This window comes from Arachis duranensis, chromosome 7, assembly GCF_000817695.3.
Source record: "Arachis duranensis cultivar V14167 chromosome 7, aradu.V14167.gnm2.J7QH, whole genome shotgun sequence".
Classification (NCBI taxonomy): Eukaryota; Viridiplantae; Streptophyta; class Magnoliopsida; order Fabales; family Fabaceae; genus Arachis; species Arachis duranensis.
The window spans coordinates 65860431-65866249 of record NC_029778.3 but is presented as its reverse complement, the minus strand read 5'-3'; the positions used below and the strand labels follow the sequence as shown (position 1 = coordinate 65866249).

Here is a 5819-nt window from a genome sequence, read left to right as displayed (position 1 = left end):
GTTTAAAATAAATTTAACTAGATTCAAAATTAAAACTAGACTGATATAATTTAATCATTATAAATTATATCAATTTTATTTTTTTAAATTGATCCAAATCGTATTATAAGCACTATTTTTTTCTCATTTATACCGTATACATATATCATTTACAGATACATATATACAATTACACATACGGGATATATTTTGTTGTGAACTCTTCATATATATCTCGTTTGCAAATAAAATTTAGTTAATTAAAATATTATTTATTCTGTTTACACTATAATACAATTTAAAAATATAAATATTCTCAAAATTATATATATTGATAAATAAAATATTTAATTTATTTATTTATATAAAAAATTTTAACCTTTAAAATAATAAAAAGATGCCAAAAAGACTGTCTATATAATTTATAGAAGTGTATAAAGTGAAAGTAAAAGCATATAAATACCAGAGTCTAATTAATAGTTAGTGAATTTAATTTGGTGTTCTAAACACGTAGAATTTTTCTATACCAAAAGAGCTAAAGTGTTTATGCAAGTTTAAAATCTGAAACAAAAGAAAACCATACCAAAATCCAAATTAAAGAGAAATTTACCGTACAGCACAGAAAACATGATGGACAAGCAAACTTGAAGCTTGGGAACTTGGAGCTTGGCAACTTGGAGTAAAAGGAGCCCATTAAGAAATTATAAGCTTATTGCAGGCTCCTAAGAAATTAAAAAAGAAAAAAAAAACATGCAAGGAGCTCTATTAGACTCATAAAAATCCAAAAAGGTGAACATTCTTTAAACATGTTTATATTAATGAAATTTTAGTATTTATACGTTCCATATAAAATCCTTATTAATTGTGAATAGAAATAATAACATGTATGCAAAGGAGAGATATATACCTATGAAGCATTATTGTTGTTTCTATCTGCTGCCTTGTTCTAAATAAAGCAGCTTGATGCTAGAATATACTTTCTTCTTGTTTCATATATATGTAAAGAGAAACAAATAAACAAGAGTTCATCTCAGTGAAACAGATTAAAAGAAATATTGTTTCTTACATCATGAAATTGTATGTGATAAATTACTACTCTAATCTAATCTCCTTAGGCAATATTACAAGTAAAATATTTCTCTCTTAATTTACAAAAATTAAACTAACATTCTCTAACATAATATGATAATGATGATCAAAGAAAGGGTACAAGATATTATATGAAGTTTGCAACGAACAATGTAATGTATCCTATTTGCAAGGCATGACATCTCATGTTAAATCAGATATTCAGAACAAAATACAAAAAAATAGGGGACATAAGGGCAAAAAAAATTAAGTGGAAATTAGAAAGGTAAAAGAAGAAATTATATGGATCAATATGATTACAACGTAACGAAAAGGGTTTAAACCTTTATTTGATCATGTGAATGAATTAAAGTCGTCAATGACCCCTTCATATTCACAATTTCTTGTCGAATTCCATGATTCAGCTCAAATAATTTGACAAAGTTTTAATTTCTTCATACACATAACAATAATCTGCATAGAATCCTAAGAAACAAATAGAATTGAGAAAATTGATGATACTGTTATTGAATGCAAAAAGGGGATCTTCTTGTCATTCCTGGACCTTGGAAGGGGTCAATGGCAGAAAGAAGAGAACCCCTTTTTTATGTAGCACCTTTTTTTCTTTCATATTTATCATTTCACATGATTTTCTAAATTATCATAAAGATTGAGAAATAGTAATAATATATTACTTCTTATTATCTTGAGCTTTATTTGTTGGTCTGATTGAAATAAAGCAATAATCTTTTATAATATATTTAATTAGAAAATAAATCGTTTTACCCTCTTCTTTTAAAAACAAAAAGAAAAAAAAATAAACAAAATAAAATAAAATAAAATAAAACAAATAAGTTTTACACTTATCTCTTGGCATTTGACATGTATGCCTACCCACGGACCACGGTGCCCACATCAAACACTTTTAGGAAATGGCATAGGTTCTTGTTGTTAGTTTTTTCTTGTTAAAAGAATAAAAGCATTCTTGCATCTTCTAAACCCATATAGCTTTCTTTTATATTACTACCAGATTTAGTAGTACCGTTAAAATGGGCTAAATTTATTGTTCAGTCCATTTATCTATTTAAATGGGCGGATTTTTTTTTTCTAAAATTAAATCCGTTTAAATTTTGGATTAAACGAGCTGAGTTTGATTAATCTAAAAAAAAAGACGGGTTAAATGGATTAGTCCGCAGATTAAATAGGTAGTCTGTTTTTTTTTTATATTTTTTTTTCAAAAAATAGCACTTTTAGTTGACATTTCTCCCGATCCGATCCGAAAATCTAATTCATCAACTAAAAAAATTATTTTTTAAAGATTTTTGACCTAAAAGTGATATTTTTTATTAAAATATTTTTAAAAAATAAAATAAAAAGATAAATAGACTGACCCGTTTAATCCATCGGACTGACCATAAACGGTCCGGGCTGAAAAATTATGGCCCGTAAATAAAGCGGGCTTAAAAGGTCCAGCATATTTAACCTACGGACTTAACGGACCGGACCTAAATGGGTTGGACTAGCCTGTTTGACCGCTCTAAGATTTAGATCGCGCTGGAGTTAAGTTATTTAAAATTATTGTTTGATTAGAACCATTTGTATATATTAATTAATTGTTTACATTTATAAGTCAAAAATAATCTTTTACAAGATTGTTTCTTTCCATCTTACTAATGTTAAATCCGTGCGATACACAAGTTTATATTTAAATTTGATATAGTTGGTAAAATAACATTTTATAATTATAAATTTTTCGAGTTTAGTATAACACTATCGCCGTAACAAACATACTGAATATGTTATTTTATCCTTATTCAAAGTAAAATGCAAATGGAACAGTTTGAAGTATATAATATTCTTGAACCATAAGGAAGGAGACCTGGTGTAACACCCTACCACACCGAGCTTTATACTTAGGGGTGTGTGGTTGGGGGAATTATAAATAATTTCTAGGAATTTTAAGATCGAAATATCATATGTCCATGTTTGGTTCAAAGTTTGAAAAGCTATTTTCAAACAAGTTTGATTCCAGGGAATCAAAATACCATCATTTCAATTTCCACCTTTCCCTCGGGTATATTTGATTCCAATGAAAATGTAATCTTTATAACAAAGTAATACTTGAACCACACACACCCTTAAGTCATAAAACCGAGGTGGTGAGGTATTATGACCTCTAAGAGTAAAATATATACGTAAAGCAAAAATCGCAAAAAAAAAGCGCATTACACTCGTAAACGTAAAATCGGAGAAAGGATAAGGGTAAGAGGTGAGTATATACAAAGAGTTGAGTACCACAATCCAGAATATCAAGCTCCGGATGCAACTTGCAAAGATAAAGCTGGCTAGAATATAAATACATATATAAGCATAAGTATATATCCCAAGATAACCCACGTGCATAAAGAAAACACCTAATTCTCCAAAAAGCCTCTAAGAGGATTAAACATCATTTATCTATATATATACATAGGAGAATCTATGAACAGAAAATACATAACAAACAATTCCAAAATATAACTTCGCAACTTCACTTGTCAGAGAAGCCTCTAGATGCTCATTGAAGCACAACTCAACCTGCATCTGAAAAAAAACAACATAGATATGGAATGAGAATCGGAGGTTCTCAGCATGGTAATGGTGCTCACATACATAATATATAAGGTCCTAGAAAAGCCAGATGTGATCTTAGAACTTCGATACTCAGATTTAAATCTTAAAGTTTATAAATGGAAAACCATAAATAGGGTAGGTTATCTAAGGTTCTTATTTCTAATTCCTTTCTAACTTAAGCCTTAATTTCCGCCTTACTCCAATCCTCCAAAACTCCGGTGCATAGACAAGCAATACAGACAAAGCAAACACAAGTAGGATACAGATACAACAGATAGCAAATATAGCAGGTAAGCATAATAACCACATAGACAAGTCCAATTAATGCACAATCAAATAAAACACGCATATGCATATGATGAATGTTTGCCCTATGGCTGATGAGTCTCATCTGTCAGTTATACAGCCAACCTGACATGTTTGGTAGCTAACCCGGGCATCATTTTCTTGAAAACTGATGAGCGATACAGTACCACGATCCTTACCTGGTGAGCGGTCCACCTCGATCCCCACCATCTGTGGGCGGTAAACCACCTCGATTCCTACAGACGTTTTCAATTGGAAAACATCACATATTGATTTAAAAAAACTGGTGGGCGGTAAATAACCACGAACCCCACAAAATATATTGATTTAAAAAAACTGGTGGGCAGTAAATAACCACGATCCCCACAAAATATATTCATATCAAATTCATCCTCATCGTTATTTAATTCTTTCAACAATTATCATCATCACACCTCCCATTCCGTTCATCAATAATTCACACTCAACACAGAGTTCTCTTCTTAACTAAGTAAAACTCAAAACATAATACTTTTCTTGATAAATTTAAACTCCAACATAATACTTTTTTTAATAAGTCAAGTTGCAAAACATAATGCATTCCTTTTCTTTATAAATCAAAAGTCAAATAATATAATTCTTTTATCCATACTTGTCTAAATAATACTTCAAACCAAATCTGTAATTTTTATAAAAATTTCGACATCATCTTCTTTAAAATTCAGACTTTGTCATCCTTTTTAGGTCCCACACACACACACACACACACACACACATATACAAAACTTAACCAATCCTCAATCTTTTATCATTAATACTCACATTCATCAATAATCATTCATCAACCCCATCAACAACATTAATTAACACAATTCCTACAACCAACTCAACAAAATCATTATTCATCAATTCAATCCTCAATCTTTCATCATCAATACTCACATTCATCAATAATCATTCATCAACCCCCATCAACAACATTAATCAACACAATTCCTATAACCAACTCAACAAAATCATTATTCATAAACTCATTCACAATATAATTCCACATTTCTATCAAGGTTACTAGCATTAACATATTCCCACATCCTACCAAAAATTAATTTATTAGCTAATTATTTATTAATTTCTCAGAGTTTACATCCTACCTACCTAATTAAGAATTTTGTCCCCAAAATTCAGATTTAGTTACTTGATAATAGGTGTGGGAGTCACTTCCCATTCCGGATTTCATGCTCTCAAGTGTGTTCCTCAATTCCAACTCGACTCCAAGAAGCCTTTACTAATGGTACTACTCTTCCACGTAGTCGCTCAACACTAGTATCGTTCATTCTAACCGGAAGTACTTGAAATGTTAAATCTTCTTCTAATTTAACTAATACGGTAGTAAAATTATTTGATACATCGCCGGCCACCAATCCATCTTAATACTTCAAACGGCTCAATACACCTCAGTTTCATCCCCTTAGTCTTGATTACCCCTCAATTCCAGCCTATTGAAGCAACCTCAAAGAACGCATAACTTCTTTCCTTAAACTATCTAGGTTTTCTCTCCCAGTCTGCATAACTTTCCTATCGACTTTGCTCAGTCAAAATCTCAACTTGAATTTGCTTAGTTTTTCTCCATTGTCTTGGCTTTCGACTTGAGACCTAGGACGCCTAAGCTTCCAAGAAATAGTCTTCTCTATAACCTGTCAAACAGAGTTATATGCACTGTTACTTCATCTTTTATGATATATCTTAGTAACTTTAAGGTGAATCAAAGGTTCGCTCATGTGTGCTTCAGATAATAGTTTGCGTGTCTACTTTCGACATTCGACACACTAAGTCTTTTCTTATACATTTAAATTCCATTCCTGTTTTGCATTGAT

At 30.6% G+C, this 5819-nt stretch overlaps 1 long non-coding RNA gene across 1 annotated transcript; it reads right to left on the bottom strand.

The window, feature by feature from the left end:
* Positions 1-633: 633 nt before the first annotated feature.
* Positions 634-1451, bottom strand: LOC127740654 (uncharacterized). The gene is made up of 3 exons (XR_008001364.1): positions 1392-1451; positions 887-959; positions 634-701 (listed from the first exon to the last, which is right to left on the bottom strand). It is a non-coding gene; the product is annotated as an uncharacterized LOC127740654 (long non-coding RNA).
* Between the last annotated feature and the right edge of the window lie 4368 nt (positions 1452-5819).